This window comes from Leptodactylus fuscus, chromosome 2 (assembly GCF_031893055.1).
Source record: "Leptodactylus fuscus isolate aLepFus1 chromosome 2, aLepFus1.hap2, whole genome shotgun sequence".
Classification (NCBI taxonomy): Eukaryota; Metazoa; Chordata; class Amphibia; order Anura; family Leptodactylidae; genus Leptodactylus; species Leptodactylus fuscus.
Window position 1 is genome coordinate 257,094,596 of NC_134266.1, and position 19,109 is coordinate 257,113,704.

The 19,109-nt window shown below is 43.2% G+C and overlaps 1 protein-coding gene across 7 annotated transcripts in view; it reads right to left on the bottom strand.

Annotated features, from left to right (window-relative positions):
* The window catches only part of GRIA4 (glutamate ionotropic receptor AMPA type subunit 4), a 699,790-nt gene that overhangs the window by 139,885 nt on the left and 540,796 nt on the right, over nucleotides 1–19,109 (bottom strand). The gene's annotated exons all lie outside the window — the stretch shown is intronic.

Genomic DNA, 19,109 nt, shown 5'->3' on the forward strand with positions numbered 1-19,109 from the left:
TAAAGGACAGCCATTCTAGGAATGACAGAGGAGCTATATAAAGAAACTTATCTGTATGTATAATGGTGAGCTGGTCACACACTGTTGTGACTGTTGGACAACCACTATTTTGCTCACCCCTTTTCTTGTGTGTGCCTGACTGTATTGTGCCTGACTCTCCCCTGATGACCTGCCTGACTGTATTGTGCAAGCTGTATAGTAGGGGCGTCCTGACTCTCCCCCAATGACTGTCTGACTGTATTTTGACATGGGAAGAAATGCAACTCTGTCTTCCATGATGTAATTATGAAGTCACTGCCTCAGTCATGCAGTCCAATAGAGGGCGCTCCCTGAGGATGTGCAAGTCTTTCTTCCATGATGTAACTGGTAAAATCCCAACATCATTGCAAACAAAGGCCTCTGGGAAGGTCGGGCATGATGTTAAAGGGAGCGCCCTCTATTGGGCTGCATGTCTGAGGCACTGACTTCCTAATTATATCATTGAAGACAGATTTGCATATTCTTCCCATGTTCCCTTACACAGTGGAGTGCTAATGGCTTAATAAGACTGCACACACCTAAATGGTGGTCTCTCCCTATGGAGAGACGATATCCCCCTAACCCTGTATTTTGCCAGCTATATAGTAGGGGCCTCCAGATTTCCCCCCGATGACCTGCCTGACTGTATTGTGCCATCTGTATAGTAGGGACCTCCTGACTCTCCACCGATGACCTGCCTGACTGTATTGTGCCAACTTTATAGTAGGGGCTCCTGACTCTCCCCTAAAGATCTGCCTGACTGTATTGAGCCAACTGTATAGTGTCGGCCCCTGATTCTCCCTCAATGACCTGCCTGTATTGTGCCAGCTGTATAGTAGGGGCCTCCTTACTCTCCCCCAATGACCTGCCTGACTGTATTGTGCTAGCTATATAGTAAGGGTCTCCTGACTCTCCTCCGATGACAGATTTCAACTGCGCAATACTTTTACTCTCAGCTCTTTATCCACTCCTGTCGCAGCCATTTTTCTCTCTGTCTTCATAAAGCCATAACTTTTTTTTATTTTTCCATTCACAAAGTCATATAAGAGCTTAATTTTAGCGGGACAAATTGTACTTGCCAATGGTACCATTTAATATTCCATAAGATCTACTGAATAACTGGCAAGAAAATCTGAATGAGGTGGAATTAGAGAAAAACTGCATTTGCACATACACTGGCCGTCTGATGGACGAGTCTGGATTTGGCGAATGCCAGGAGACCACTCCTTTCCTGACTGTATTGTGCCAGCTGTATAGTTTGGTAGAAGAAAGATAATGCTATGGGGTTGTTTTTCAGGGATCAGCCTAAGCCCCTTAGTTACAGTAATGGGAAGTCTTAATGCCATTTTAGGGAATTCTATGCTTTCAATTTTGTGTTTCAACAAAATGTCCCACTGAAAATCTGTATGTTGGAGAGACCGGACGGCAGCTTAGAATGCGTATGAATTCACATCGCCATACGAGAACGAAGAATGGACCTTCTCATGTCAAAACATTTCTGTAATGAGGATCATAATATCATCAATGACATGAAAATTTTGGTTTTAAGATGGAATTTTAAATCAAGGAAAGAGCGGCGGATTTATGAGTATAAACTTATGACCCTGCTTCAAACAGTGGAGAAGGGGTTAAATCTGTCACATGGGTTTATGGCATCTTACAGAAATTACTGACCTGAGACCCTGAGAACTGATAAGAACCTGGAATTGTTTACATTGTTTCTACCAATAACTAATAGAGATGAGCGAATACTGTTTGGATCAGCCGATCCGAACAGCACGCTCCATAGAAATGAATGGATGCACCTGGTACTTCCGCTTTGATGGCGGCCGGCCGCTTAACCCCCCGCGTGCCGGCTACGTCCATTCATTTCTATGTGAGCGTGCTGTACAGATCGGCTGATCCGAACAGTACTTGCTCATCTCTAATAACTAATAACCCTCTTCCCCCCCTTCCTCCTAGAAATCTATGTCTATGAGTTGTCGCTTACCTCTTTGGAGCAACGACAACAACATCATTGCTCCAAAAAGTTCATTTGCGATGTCTCGGCATTAGAGGCAGCGTTTCGCCAGGGTAAAATACCCTTTGATTCAGACGACTCTCACCTATCTATCTGGTCATGCTGGGATCTGGTGATAGACTCCCTTGATACATTCCCTCCATAGTGTGTGTAGCAGAGCTGAGTTTCATATCGCTATATCGTAAGTGTAAACTATCTAAACAATAGCAAATGTCACATGACCAATTTGGCTCTGCTACACCGACAAATCACATCTACTCCACCTAAACAAAGGCAAAGCGATGCTACAAAAGCTTAGTTCATCTTTGACTCCAATTCAGCCAAGGACAAAGCGGTGTATGTCTTTTTTTCCGTGCACACACTGAAGTGTCATTACTTGCTAAAATAATATTGTCGTTTCTCTTAAAGCTTTTATGTATCCCAGAGCAGGGATGAAGCTATTAAAGTAAAGATGCTATTTCTGGGAAGGAAGAAAAAGCCCTGACACTTACTTTACATCCTTATCAGATCCGGCGCTTGCAGCACACATAATGCATTGTTCACTTACTGCTAAAAAAGTCAAAATGGAGGAAAAGGGAGGAAAAATGACTCTCTGCGGTATTTCTGAGTAAGAGGACACAAAACGGATCACAGCTAATAGTAATAGGACACCTCTGAAGTCACCAGCGTGAGGGAGACAACACTCCTGTTATCCAACAATGGAGCGCGCTACTCAGAGAAACACCCACACAACTACTCTGTATGTGCATATTCATTATAGTACAGTCAGGTACATGGAGGCGACAGCGATACAATGGACTAAAAAGAGACAAAAGACAGAGTAATGTGTGAGCTTGGCTGGTGCAGCCAGATACTACTTGGAGAACATTCACACATATGCAGCCTTTGCAGACCCTGCTGTGCTTTTTGTGTCTTTTTTTATTGGTAGGTGTCCTTTTTTGGTGCTTTTATTCATCATATCGCAACTTTTAATGTTTTCATAAGGAACTAGGGTTGAGCCGATCTTGAGATTTCAGGATCGATTTCAAAATCTGATTTCTGATCATTTTCCAGCCGATCGCGATCGTGAAATTTGCTCGATCGCCGATCGGGATCCGATCCCGATCCTCAACCCTAGTCAATGCTTCTCTATGGGAAAAGTCGCTTGAGGGTTGAGCCGATCTTGAATTAATCTCTGATCTCGATCCTGCTGGAAAAGATCGGGGTTGGAATTCCGATCGCAATCGTGAAATTTACTCGATTTTTTTTTTTTTTTACAAATAGTGTAGCTGAAGGTAGAGATATATCCTTCCTTAAAGGGGTATTCCCATGACGCTTGTTTGCTAACCTGCAGGCTGTTGTGCTCTCCTCACTTCCTGCTTTACTCGGCACATAGGTGGGCGGGGTTTCACTTGCACGGGATTGGTTGTAAATGAATTACCACCGTAGCAGAGCTGGATTTGAGTCAGTTTGCATTACATACAGAGGTAAAGGACTCCCTATCTCAGCCCTTATCAGCCAAATTCAATTAAACCGACTGATAAGAGCTCAGAAATCCCGGAGCTCTCACCTCCCCTATCTGTGTCATTTAAGCTCAGCTCAGAGCTGCTCCCAGCCCCTCCCCCCCTGAGAGCAGGTAGCTACATCACTTGACAAATGAGCAGATAATCCCAAGCGCCATAGAAATGGAGTATAAACAATGAAGTGAATAAATTAAGATAGCGGCCAAACAAAGCAGTTTTGATAAAGCAATGTATTTAGGAAAAGTCTTAAATCCACATAAACTAGCAGTATAGATAGGATCCTTGTGATGGGACAACCCCTTTAAGGCCCGTTCACATCTGTGTTCGGGCCATTCCATTCCCCTATCTGCATGAAATATGTGGAGAGAAAAATCCTGCAAGCAGCACTTTTATTTCCAAGCGGAAGCCACACGGACACCATTATAGTCTATGGGGTCTGCAGGTTTCCTTAGGTAGCCACTTTTTTTATGCGTATAGGTTTCTGTTCGGGGAAGTGAACTTCCCGAACGGAAACCCGAACGCAGATGTGAACTGGGCCTAACATTCCTTTTGGTTTGATATTTGCGGAGATGAGCATTGCAAGATAACCTGCTTTGAAAAAGAACATTGTTTCGCAATACTTTGTCAGGAGTCGTCCATGCTACTGTATATGTGTCTATGTGTGGCCACCCAGTCGTTGTGTAGTGGATTGCACCATGTTTTGCTATGTGGTGATTGAAATGAATACCCTACTAATTTTATAAGTGTGAAAGTTTGTGTGTTTGGATGTTTGTTCCTCAATCACGCAAAAGCAGCTGAACGATTTAAATGAAATTTGGCATATAGATAGATTGTAACCTCGATTAATACATAGGCTACTTTTTATCCCGGTAAATGACATGGCTGCACGACTGTTATGAATTTATGTTCATATACTATATTATACTGCTCTTGCAGCAGGTTATCTCAGCTAGGTCTGTTATCTCTCTAAGTAAACATAGCTAACCCTGAGACCATTGTGTTCATTCATTTGCATATTATCTGATCTGCTCCAGGCAGTGCTGACACACTGGAAGTGAAAACACCTTTAATCCAAATTGGTAGTTTGACAATTGTAAACATGCCGGGAAAAAGAAAATATAATTTGTTGCAAAATTTTAAAGCATTGAGAGCTATGAAGGTAACCAGAAGTCACAGACTACTACTCAAGAGGAGCTGAAGGGGATCATCGGTGGCAACAACACGCTCATTATATGGCATCCCAGTGAGCTGCTGAGATGCCAGAACAATCACAGGCACAGCGCGAGGAGCAAGTTCAGCAGCAGGCCAGCTTGACAGCTGCAGAAACGCTGGAGCAGAAGTATCATCAAAACCAACAACACACTCATTATATGGCGTCCCAGCGAGCTGCTGAGATGCCGAAACAATCAAAGGCACGGCATGAGGAACAAGTTCGGCTTAAGAGCTGCCGAAATGCTGGAGCAGGCAAACCATCGGCAGCAGAAATTTCCTGAATATAGGCGGATCATTGATCCCAACAACACACAGATGAAGTCGCGGGCAGAGTCTAGTATTAGATATTTTTGATGACTACTCATTGTTTTTTCCTTCTGTGATAAGATATCATACTGCAGCGGGTTAACCAATGGCAGAAGTTGGGTTTAGCTATGCCACATCTGTATCTGCAGCACCATGCATCCCATATGGGGACGGTATGTGCATAATATTTTACATTATTATTTGTTTAGGCATCTATGACCGCATATTCATGAAACAAACATATGGCTGATATAAAACTATCCGTTATATGAATAGTTGGAGTGAACCCGGACAAGGCTACAAACATTATGAAGTGTCCATAGTACCCCAATACAACAGGAAGATGGTAGGGAATAGGAGGAAAGGGTGCAATATGACTGCTGATATGGTGCAGCCTTTCGCCTATGCTTGTCTCAGGTTACACTATTTTTAGCCCAGACCCTTTAAAAATCTGCATTGCAAATCTGTTGGCGTACTGCATCTCCAAACACAGATGTGACAGAATAATAACTCTGAAACTTACACAATATATCCCAGGGCAAGATTATATTCAGATAAGTTTTCAAAGTCTTTGCTTTTACAGAGTGTGACAGATTTAAATACAACCCATTTTCCCAGTGCCAGCTGCTCCGTGCATGGTAGGCAGCGATGGCATCGAAAAATCCCAAGGAAAGAACATGAAGCTGGAGTATGTAAAGTGCCATCTTATACCCTACACTACCAGGGAAGCAACCATTAACCCCTGTATTATCCTAGACCACCAGAAGCAGGAATCAACCCTTCAAATATCAGAGACCACCAGGGAATCAGGCATTAACCCCTCTAACATCTTAGATCACCAGAGAAGCAGTTGTTAATACCTCTAATATCTCATTACACCAAAGAAGCAGGCATTAACCCTTTTAATAACCCTAGACCAGGGGTCCTCAAAATATGGCCTACATAGGGCTACATGCAACCCGCCAAGGACATTTTTCTGACCCGTGTGCCGTCATCCGGATCACACACTAATGGGGAATCCGCTCTGTTAGAGAGCAATCGCTTTTTTCAATTGTATGTGCAAATTCACTGAAAGCAGTCAGTGTAGGCCGTGGTCCACGTGATTGCAGCCTACAATGACTGCAGAGTGTGACCTCTTCCTCAACGCAGGCGCGATGACGCAAGTCATCAGCTCCTGCAAAGGAGGATGCCCGTAAACTCTTCATGAGTAAGTATAATAGTGGGTGTGTGTGTGTCGTACTGAGGAGCATATAATACAGTGTGTGGGGGGGTTGGGACATACTGAGGAGCATATAATACAGTGTAGAGGGGCCTACTGAGGAGCATATAATACTGTGTGCAGGGGGGGGCGTACTGAGGAACATATAATACTGTGGGAGGTCAGCTTTGGAGCGTATAGTACAGTGGGGGGCGCTACTGTGGAGTTATAATCTTACATTTTTTTAAACCTATATTTCGGCCCTCCAATGGTCTGAGGGACAGTTAACTGTTAAAAAGTTTGAGGACCCCTGTCCTAGACCAACAGCGAAGCAGGAATTAACCCTTCAAATATCATAGACAACCAGGGAAACAGTAATTAACCTCTCTAATATCCAAGACCACCAGGGAAGCAGGTATTAACCCCCCTAACATCCTAGATCACCAGAGAAGCAGGCGTTAATCTCTCTGCTACCATAGACCACCAAGAACACAATTGTAATACAGACTAATATCCTAGTCCACCAGAGAATATACTAGGCCAACAGGGAGTAGACATTAATCCCACTAACATCCTAGACCACCAGGGACACAGTTAACCCCTCTAATATTTTAAACCAACAGGAAAGCAAGCATTAACCCTTTCTATTATCCTAAACCACCAGAGAAGCATGCATTAAAGGGATCCTATCATTCAATCACATTTTTTTTTATCATTAGCACGTCGGAATAGCCTTAAGAAAGGCTATTCCTCTCCTACATTTCGTTGTCTTTTCCGTGCCGCCGTTCCGTAGGAATCCTGTTTTTTGTCGGTATGTAAATGAGTTCTCTCACAGCACTGGGGGCGTCCCCAATGCTGCCAGAGAACTCTCCAGCGACGCCTCCATCTTCTTCTGGAACGAGGTCTTCACCGCGTCTTCTTCCAGTGGTGGCTTCTAACTTCTAGACCTTGGGCCTAGGGCAAAACCGATTGCGCATGCCCACAGCCACAAGAAAAATAGCCGCTTACACAGTATTGTACGCGGCCATTTTCCCGTGGCCGGCGGGCATGTGCAGTAGGCTTGTCCTAGGCCTAGAAGTTAGAAGCCACCACCGGAAGAAGACACAGTGAAGACCTCGTTCCAGAAGAAGATGGAGGCGGCGCTGGAGAGAGTTTCTTCGCAGCATTGGGGATGCCCCCAGTGCTGTTTGAGTCCTGGGGCCCGCCTCCAGTGCTGTTTGAGTGCTGGAGCCTGCGCCCAGTGCTGCGAGAGAACTCATTTACATACCGACAAAAACCGGGATTCCTACTGAATGGCGGCGCGGAGAAGACAACGAAAGGTAGGACGTGCTAATGATAAAAAAATGTGATTGAATGATAGGATCCCTTTAACCCTTTCTATTATTCTCAACCACCAAGGAAGAAGGCAATAACCCCTTCTACCATCCTAGACCACCAGGGAAGCATACATTAAACAAACCTTAGGATCATAGGTAAGGAGAGGAGAGTTATGGATCCTTTGGTGTAGTTCTAACAAAACTGAACAATAGTTTTGGTAGACTTCTAGTGTAATAACCCAGCTGTCCTGTCATTATAATAGACTGCTATTAAAATGGGGAACAATCCTTGTTTTATACTGGCATGTAATTTTGCTTATGATAACATATAAGGAGACGATCATTCACACAGGCTTTGATATAGTTGGGCACAAGCTTGCTCACCTGACAGCTACTCCCTTGGACCTCCTCATCCACATGCATATCTTTATTTAAAGAGGGTCTGTTAATATCTTAAGAAATTTGACATTTTGTTTTTAACACACACCCATCTGTTCAACAGATATCGTTCCTGGAAGCTAATAAGTAAAGTGGTTGGGATTCACCAAGTGGGTGGAAACATTTTGTTCTCATAGAAAATAAAGGGTTACCACTTACTTGGTGCATCAGTTAGTTTACATATAATCTTCCAGGGGCCAAATCTTTTGTACAGATGGACAGATTTGAAAGATTAAATTACCTAATTGATCAAAGAACAGCCAGAATGATGTACGGCTTTTAGTGCTAGGCACTTGGTGATGAATCATCGTTAAATCTGCATCATAATTTGTATGCAAGGCCCGCTTCACATCTGCATTCGGGTCATTCTGTTCCCTTCTCCGCATGAAACATGCAAAGCAGGGCTTTTCTCTCCACATTTTTCATGCGGAAACCACACGGACCCCATTATAAACTATGGGGTCCGTGGGTTTCCTAATGCAAATTAGGTTTTCGTTTGGGGGCGTCTGCAAGTGGACTTCCCGAATGGATACCCATGCGCAGATGTGAACCGGGCCATTTGTCTTCACTATGGATCTTCCAGCCACAGGTCTGAAAAGTCCAAATAAGTTTATCTAAATTTGGTGCAAATCTTCTCGTCTACATTGTAAAATTTGATCTAATACTGGTATTTGCTAATCTCACCCACCTTCATCAGCTCTTCTCTCAGTAAACTTCTTTCAGTAAACTTCTCTGCACTCATTCTGGCCCACTTGGAATTTTTTCTCTAGCCCCCACTATTCCAGAGCAATTGGTGCTGTTAGTTTCTGCACCCTATATGCTAAATAGGTTCTCTACAAGCAGGTGGGTGGAGCTGGGATGGGGAAGATAGACTGGGACCACCCATCTGTTAGCATAATGGGGGCTATAACTAGCTGCATTGAGTATACAGGAATGGTGAGGACAATCGATAAAATTTCCAATTGCCTGAAATTGATGGGGCAGAACCTACTAAAAAATGCAAAGAATTGGAGTTGGTGAAGGTGGTGAAAGGCCCATCTATAGCACCTCCAGTTCTTAGCATCTGAGAGCAGTGACGTAACTAAACTCTTGTGGGCCCCGGTACAATCTTTTGTCCATGGCCCCCTACCTCATCCCTACAGCGAATTCTTGATAGTGATGGTTATGGGAGCTAAGGAGTTTAATCCCTCTTAGTGTGGTTCGGGTCATCTGTGGGTCTCCTTGGTTTATGGGCCAGATGGAAACTGCAATCTGAATACTGATGCCAGTGCTTATGGGCCCCCTAAGGCTCCTGGGCCCTGGTGCGACTGCTCCCTCTGCACCCCCTCAAGTTACGCCCTTGTCTGAGAGACTAAATAATGATTACCAAAACTAACAGCACTATTTGTTCTGGAATGGTGGGGGCAGCAACTATTAAATGATGCAAAGAGATAGTGCACATGGTGAATGTTCTTCTCTAAGGGTAGAGTATCATCAAAATATTTCATATCATGTTATATGTATTATGATTACTATACATATAAAACTCACAGTATAAATGATATGTACACTGTACTGCTGGAGGTAGATGGGACTCCGTATGCACAGCACCCCCATTCACCGTATGGACTGTTGCAATATACAGAAAACCGGAAAAACGTGCACTTTCAACATGGCCACCTCAAGGGAAGAGTATAAACAGAACTATAACACAAACTATACATAAGTGCAATATGTGATCACAAATACCCCCAATCTATAGAATCTGGAGTTGGGAAGGAATGTTTTCCCCTGTAATGGGCCAATTGGCATAAGCTTCATTGGGGTTTTTTTTTTTTGCCTTCCCCTGGATCAATACTGTAGGGGATTGTAGGGTTATAGGTTGGACTTGATGGGCTGATGTCTTCATCCAACCTCATCTACCATGTAACTGTGTAATATGAATGATTTGTGTGTGGAAATAAAAAAAACCTCCAATCCTACTATAACAATTCCAGTTTTCAGAAAACCTCATAGAGTATATGCATATTTTATCTGTGACTGATACATAGATTGCTATGGACACCTCGGTCTTTGTTCTGTTGATACCTGAATTGGAAGCTCCATTAGGATTCCATCATATTTGTTTCCAGCATGTACCACTATTGTTTCCAGTAAAATGACGGGCACTATGACAGAACCTGTCAGAAGACAATGGGGTCTGTTGGGCTCTCATTGCGTCCATCTCGTGATGGACCTGTCACATCAAAAATTCCAATTTTCTGCTCCATTGACAAAACAGAAAAGTGTAATTCCTAATGCAGATGTGAACTCATTCTTAGTGGCATACAACATTGTAAAGGACAATTCTACTGTGATAAACCAAACATCTCCGATGTATCAAAGAGAACGGCAAACCATTCGAGCCCGATAAGTAACCACTGACATCTCCACATCACAAATTCACACCATATTATGTTCTACACCACAAGTCACTAAAATATTTTTGCCAATTCCCAAAAATTTTGACCAATTTTCTATTTTGAGCAGAGCAAAGTCAAGGTTCTTGCCTAACTATGTATAAGAGGGACTTGGATATAGTGTAATTCTTGGCTCCTGAGAATTCGTCTCCAGCCAAAAGCTACAAAACAATGTTTTGATGGATTATGGAGGATAAAATCCCAATGTGTTTGGAGGACAATTGATTCGCACGTCTATCAGACCCAACACATCTCAGTAGGCATCAGCTGGGCTTTGTAAATGAGATTCATTGTATGTTGTCTTCTCAATGGCTACAGCTTTATTGATATAAAAGAATATGAAGGTCTCTTCAGTATTTACATGGAAATCCAGGTCATCGCAGTGGTGAGTCTAAAATCCCATGGCAGCTCAAAGTCAGATTTGCATCAGAATCTAGCAGCGCATTAGTCATCTCGAGCTTGGATCATTTCCTTGTGACACTTTGGTAGACAATAACACATAATGAAATACCTTTTGTCAGTTGTGTCATGGGTCTATGAGGCCATGTAGCAAGCACACATCAAGTCAGACAGTCCCATACTCAATGAGACCACAAAGGACCACGTGAAATTCATAGCCGAGACCAATATTCACTTGAGAGGTTGAAGTGAGCAAAAGGAACTTAAGAGTTGAAGCTCAGTAGAAGAATCTTGATTTCATTAAATTAATCTGTCGAAAATCCCAGAATACAAAAAATGTTTCCATCCAAAAATGGTTTTAGTTGTAGTTAAAGCTATAATGAGTACGATAGATAAGTTTCCAACGGATCTCAATACGTTCTCAATCAGTTCCTTTCCAATGAGCATAAGCTCTATCAGGTTTCTGGAGGACATGACTGGTGCCAAAGAACCATCACTGTCTAAGACAACCAATTTGGCCCATCTTTTACACCAATTACTTTTTGGTGTGACAGGTAACCAGCTGATTTTTGTTTTAGGAAGTGTCAAAAACTTGCTCTGGATAGAATCAATCTCCTTCCCCATTTGACTGCTGACCAGTCCATTCTTACTTCTCAGCCATATTGTTATGTACTACAGAGGCTGTGCTCCTACCCTGAGAAGTAGGGCTGTGAGTTATACCTTGGTGGGGGAAAGTGACTGAGCATGTGTGTCCACCAGCTCTCAGCTTAGGCCCCGTTCACACAGGGAGCGGATTGGTGGATTTTGGTGACACAGGACAGTCGCGGTTTCCCCCTCTGGAGTAGGCTCACATGAATGGGCCTAGCCCGGAGGGTGCTGCCGCGAGGCGGACGCCGGGGCTGAATCAGCCGTGGAGTCCGCCTAAAGAAAGGGAAGCTCGTCTACATAGACATCCATTATGAGGGGGCAGATTATGATGTGGATTCAGCACGTCTGGCTGATTTGGGGTATAACAGTCCATGGAGTCTCGTCTTCCTCTTAGTTGGTGACTGCTATATGGGGAGGTGGGGTGGGGTGGGTGGTTTGGTAGTATAACAGTCCGTGGGGTCTCATCTTCCTCTTAGTTGGTGACCTCTATATGGGGAGGTGGGGTGGGTGGTTTGGGGTATAACAGTCTGTGGAGTCTCATCTTCGTCTTGTTTGGTGGCAGCTGGACACGTATTGGGCAGTGATCTCCACAGTGGCCTCTTCTTCTCCCAGTAGGATGTAGAGTTTCTTATTCTCGTCTACAGATATGAAGTCTGGGATGTGGGCAGAGAGTCTTTGGTAGTAGACGGCCCTCACAGCTGAATATTTGGTGCAGTGTAGCAGGAAATGCTACAGCTCTATTCTAGTAAATGGAAGTGAGCAGCAATGGACAATAGGCAAGAGTGGTCCGATTTTCTTATGCCTTTCCCTTTTACCATGGACATGTAAGTAACTACAATAACCCCAATCACGTGAACAAATCTGTTTTATGGTGGGTTAACGGGAGTACCACTCTGTATGAGAAATACTGAAGGATATCCATCTTTGTAATTCATTTCTATGGGTATGGCCAGCTGTGATATCTAGACACACTGAAGTCCATAGGCTATACCATAGTCATCTGAAGCCTCAACCCTGGAGGCAGGAGGTGACACCACCCCTATGTGGCGACTGAATGGAGAGGTGACCAAGCATGGCCACAGCGTTACCCATTTCAAAGGGTTTTCCAGTTATTTGATATTGATGATCTGTGTTGGATTATTTGCGGTCTCACACCCGATGCCCCTGCCGATCAGTTGATGAATCCACGGCACACAGATTGTGATGTCATATTTATATGTCACTTTGCTTATCTGCAGCTCACTTCCATTCCAGTTAATGGGACTGAGTTGCAATATCAAACCCAGCTTCTGCTCAATGCACGGCACTGTCGTGGCCGCACTAGTAGTCCAAGTCCCTCGGCCTCTTTACATAGCTTATTGGTAAGGGTGACCGGGCACTGGAACCATATTGAACTTTTAGAAAACCCCTTTAAGTCTATAGGAGTTCCAGAAACAGCCAAACAAGTCATTTACTACGGCCCCCCAGTTCTAGAGGATATTGTTACCTACATGGGGGTTTGTACCTATAACGTTATATATAGTATTATTTTTCCATTGCGATTACGCCTGACATTTAAGCATGTGCTTTAAGTATGCGGTAGCTTGACTATAAATTGGTTCCGACATCCTCTAGGCATGCAATACATCCAATGTCCTGAGGGAGAACAACTTTCAGTGCTACAGTTCGAAAACTAGCAGAAAAGGTCTCTGCAGTGCAAAGATAAAAATATCAACCTGGAAATGGAATACTCTTTAAATAATTCTCTTTCATGTCATTCCTGAGAAATCCACATTTCTATGCGGTTGTGCAATCATAGTTATGGGTCACCGGTTATGGCGTTTGAAGCTGATATTCTGTCTCCCTTAATGTACGAAATACAAAAGCAGAATGGGAGCAAAACGTTGCAGTTACTTATAGTTTCGACTCGGCTGCACCGTAAAAACATCTTTGCGAGGGCTTTAATGGAAAGAAAAGCATCCTGAAATACACAATAGAGGGTAATACTGTGTAAGGGGGGTCCTATGCTGCTGTGATCACAGGGCCTGTATAACAAGTCCTATTAACTTGGACTATCATCAACAGTTCTAATATCACCATTGGGATGGTTAAGATGATTGTTACCGAAATCCCAAGGTCATGTATCGATAAGGTCCAGGTTGTAGAGGAAGACCAAAGAGGGGGCAAAGAGTAAGACTATGCCCTGACACCTTCAAATGGAAGAGGAGATCATGGTTGTTGCCCTGTCTGAGATGGAGTTCTTCATATTTGGTATCTTCCCGTGTGGAGTACAGTATATATGAGCGATATCACGGTCAAGACTGCTAATGGACAAGGCTAACCTCACATTTGATTTTTCTACTCCATTCTAAGAGTTGAAAAGCAGAACGCAAGTCGTAGATGGATCTTCTTTATGATGGACACCAACAGTGCTCACGGATCCCATTGACTGAAGATTTCCCTAATGGTGTCATTGTGCGGTTCTATAAACAGAACCTCTAACAACGATGTGAACCTAATGTATATTGTTTACTCAGGAGACCAGTTTCTATGTCCACCCCTTAATGGATAATCTTCTAGAAGACTCTCACACACGTTATGATTTTAGCAGAAGAGTACTCGATAAAAGAATATACCTGAACTGTTGGGCTTGGAGTAAGGTCTCAAAATGTGGCTACGACATAGATAGTCAGAGTATAGTAATCCTGTATTGTTCGGTATGACTGCGTATAATGTGTCTATCACTGAGTCTTATATCAATAAGAATGAAGGGCTCACGGTGATGGTTTTTCCCGCACAACAATGAAGCTGGGCTTTGTATAGCTGGGTGGCTGGGAACATTGCTAGGAAGAGAAGACCAATATTTGCAAATCTTTTGTCTTTGGCTGATCTTTGGTTTGAATCTTCTTCTCTTTTTCTACAGAAGAACTGCATTGTTACCAAAGAATATGGGGAACGGGCCAAGAAAGTGTGCAGCGGGAACAAGCTGGCGGCTCTTCTGTACTGCATTATGTTAGGGGAGCTCCGGAGCCTCCTCTAGTCTATGTTCTCTCTTGTCTGCAACATTATATGAACCCATGAGCCCTCATTGTCTTTTCCGTACACCCTCTTATCTCTCCCTTCTTTAGTGATGTCATAGAAGGTCATTTTATAGAATCCAAAATGAGGTTTAGGCAATGCTAACTATGGCTGTCCTATTTAGACTAGGCTGCAAAGATTACAAAGGGTTATAACTTTATTCCAACTTTTCATCATGGCGTCCTAAGGTGTAGGAACCAATGGAGATGCAATATATTAAAGGTTGCGTCTTTGTTACACATAGGCAATCTCTGGTATTGCAACTCGGCCCACGTTACTTGGAGAAATATCAAAAATTTGAGACAGTGGTCCTGAAAAATCCCAAGTTATGTTTGCCACCAAAGTGCCAGATATACTGTAGAGCGTTTTTGGACTATCATTGACCTTCTTCAGGGTGGGAATATTGTATCAGGTTTTCAGTGGTACCTACTACCACAAACCCCATCCAATGGGAAGGGAACTGCATGAAACTGGATGGATTTCTTTTTGAAGACCTCTACATTTCAATATTTCCTTATTAAGACATCTGGCACAATGTCTTAAAGGGTTATTCTCATTTAGGCAAAATGCTGCCAGGATGGGAATAGCGGCTAGTGGCTGTGCTGACCCAAACGGCCATAGGTAGGAGTGCCCCCTTTCTCCTCTATGGTACTTGCGGGAACAATATAGAGCAGCTCATCTATTCCCATCTCTTCAGTGGTTTCCTGATATGAAAATAACCCTTTAAAGGGACTCTATCATTAGAATGCCTTTTGCCGCTATTCTCCTCTTACCTTTATTATTCAGATCCGCACCGCCGTTTTTGTGAATTTTCTTTTTTCTTCCGTATGCAAATGAGTTTTCATACTCTCCAGCGATGCCTCCATCTTCTTCTCCCGACCGCTTCCTTGACGCCACTTTCTGAAGACTCATTTGCATAGAGAAGAAAAAAGAACATTCACACAAACAGCGGCGCGGATCAGAATAATAAAGGTAGGAGGAAAGTAGCCTTTATAAAGGCAATTCCGATGAGGTATTCGTAGAAAAAGGGATTCTAATGATAGTATCCCTTTAATTCTGGTGTGTATCACTTATTTCCTGTATCTCAATCGCCTTTAAGGTCTGATGAAGGTCCTTAATGGAACGAAAATGCTCATGGCCACTTATGGATTGCATTTCCTTCACATGCTTATGTACAGCATTACATTTATAAATATATCATATTAAAGCATTTATTGAAAAATTCATTATGGAGTGCCTGGATTATACTTTCCATGCCATTGTAATTATGACTAAATATTGGTCTAAACATAGTGCATCTTTGGCGCATCGTGGTGCATCTTTAGGTCATTGTGGTGCATCTTTGGGCCATTGTGGTGCATCTTCGTGGCAATGTGATGCATCTTTAGGTCATTGTGGTGCATCTTTGGCGCATTGTGGTGCATCTTTGGCGCATTGTGGTGCATCTTTGGGGCATTATGGTGCATCTTTAGGTCATTGTGGTGCATCTTCGGGGCACTGTGGTGCATCTTTGGGGCAATGTGGTGCATTTTGGGGGGCATTGTGGTGCATCTTTGGGTCATTGTGGTGCATCTTTGGTGCATTATGGCACATCTTTGGCCATGCTTTCGACATGCTATACATATGGGTGTGGATACTCTACCATGCACCGTAATAAGTGTTGAAAAATTCTGACTTAGAGTTGGTTCATACTAGTTTTTGGGGACTTAAAATAGGCAAAGAGAAAGGTCCTTTTGTATCCACCGATTTCAGGCCGGGTCTATGGGGTCCGCAAGTTTCTGCAGGTAACTTCTTTTGAACCGGATAGGGTTTTCATTTTTCGGATCCCCAAGTAGACCCAAAGAACAGAAACCCGAACGCTAGTGTGAACCTAGACTCAGGGTAGACAGACGACAAAATGTACGCCAGATTTATCATCCAGTATGAGTATGTGATACATTTAGGGAGTTTTCAGACAAGTTTGCACTAGCTACAGTATTTGTACATCTGGGCCTTTGTTTCTAATCCAAAAGGAACCCTTTATATGAGAAAGTGATTGGCTCATCCCTGTAAATGCTGCACTTTTCTGCAGTTTTAATGCCCAGAGCCATCGGAATAGGTTGTCACAACTCACTGACAGCTGCTATTCCAAGTGCTAAGGCTGCAGGCGGGTAAAGATGCCACGTAGTCGTAGCCATTGGCGTTATCAGATCTGCATGAGTGGCAGTCACCTGTTGTGTTCATTTCTTCCCATGTCTTTTTCCCATTTGACTATAATGGAGATGCTGGGTTATTGCGGCTCATTATGTCACTTCCACTAGTCGCCTGCACATAATGATTATTGTATTTGCTGACTCAGTGGTCGCTACGCCAATCTCCCTGAAACTTATGAACTGTTCACTCTCCAATGTCAGGTGATTGATGAGAAGGCAGAAATAACTTTTAATTCACATTGCAAGAGGCACTCGCTCTGCAGCACAAGGACTTATCTTTGCTCGATGGAGCAAAATATTTCAGATATTTCTACATATTGTCAAATGGCTATGAATAAACATTCGCGGCATCTGAAAAATGGTACGTGGTGGTGCTATGAAGCAAGAATCTCAAGTGTCAGAAATTTCATCTCGGCTATTTAAAGGGAATGGCCACTTAATACAACACAGAGCTCAATGGTGGGTGCTGTTGTCTTGCGGCAATAGGGTCTTGGATTCGATATCTGCATGGGATTTGTATATTGACCTTGTATTTTTATGTTTCACCCATACTCTAAAAATATATTATTAGGTTAATCATCTCTATAACAATTAACTAAGCCTAAGACTAACTGTGGGACAAAATGACCATAAAAGATGGACATTTTGCCCAACCATTTTGCATCCAAGGGGCACTTGTTTTCACAGATCCTTCATAGATTAATCACTATTAGAGATGAGCGAGTAGTACTCGATCGAGTAGGTATTCAAAATACTCGTACTCGATCGAGTACCACTCGCTATTCGAATGGAAAAGTTTGATGCAGAACCAGTATTGATTGGCCAAATGCTATACAGTCGCCAATCAACGCTGGTTCTTCTCCTACCTTTAGAAGTTTTCTCCGTGAAGCTTCCTCGCGGCTTCTTCCAGCTCTGAATTCACTCTGCCAGGCATTGGGCCTGGGCAGAGCTGACTGCGCATGTCCGCTTGTAGTGTGGGCATGCGCAGTCGGCTCTGCCCAGGCCCGATGCCTGGCAGAGTGAATGAAGACCCGGAAGATGCTGCGGGGACCCTGCAAGGAGAAGACTTCTCGGAGGATCCAGCCCGACCCTCACTCGTGGACTTGGTAAGTATAATTTGATCGAACGTTGCTTACTCCTGAAACGAGCATTTTCCCCCCATAGACTATAATAGGGTTCGATATTCGATTCGAGTAGTCGAATATTGAGGGGCTACTCGAAACGAATATCGAATCTCAAACATTTTACTGTTCACTCATCTCTAGACATGACCTATTTTTGATGGTCTGTTAAAATAAAGTCATGTCAATAGTCCCCATTCGCATACACTGAATAAAAAAAAAAAAAACAGCCATGACATGGCCGATTATCACATGTGAATGTAGGCTAAAGATGACCATACACATCGGGAATATTTATTATCTGGATTTCTTAAGTTATTGAAAAGTCGCAATTTTTTTTCCAATTCGAGTGTTTGTCTGGAAAAAAAAAATTGGGATTTTTGTCTTTTTTAGAATTCGGCCTTGCCCAGTAAAGGCAAAAACAGGGATACTCTTCTCCAAATTCTGCATCCAAATTCTCCAGAAATGTTATGACAAATTCAGCTTTAAAGGGATAGAGAAAGATTGCCACCCAGTGTCCCATGCATTTGAGCTCAGTTGTTTCCTTAAAGGGGTTTTCCAGGCAATTTTATTTTATTTTTTTAAAAAAGGTCTGTTAGTGCTATCAAAGGGTTAATAAGTGCACTCAAATACCTTTAGAAGTTGTGCGTGATTTCTGGCTTTCTCTGGGAGCTCCTGGTATCCTCTGCATTTGTTTACATAGGTAGCGGACTACTAGCCCTACTTACCTAGCTATCTAACTCAGTCCCCCAACTCCTTCCCCACCCCATCATACTTACCTTTCTTCTCGTCCTTGAGATGATTTTCATTGGTGCTGCTGTCCCCTCTTTTGCCCACACCTGGGAAGTGGAGCTGGCGCCTGCACAATAGAACACCGGCAGAAGCAAAGAGAACTAGTGAGCCGACCACGCATGCGCTATAGAATACAACACCTTTAAGGCTAAGGCCCCACATTGCGGAAATGCAGCACTTTTGCTTGCTGTGGAAACTCAGTGGAAAAATACTCCGATTTACAGGACTAGCAAAGTGAATGTTGTTACTTATACAAGTAATAGGAACAGAGCTGCAGGCTCAGTCCACTGTATAGATCTGGTTCTAATTCTTGAACAGAAACAGAGCTGATTCCATATCTATGTCGTTCAGCACAAGACGTAGCTACATAATATGAATGGACCCCACCAATCAGATACTGATGGATAAGTCATCAGAATGAAAAATGCTGAGGGACTGGAAGACCCCTTTAA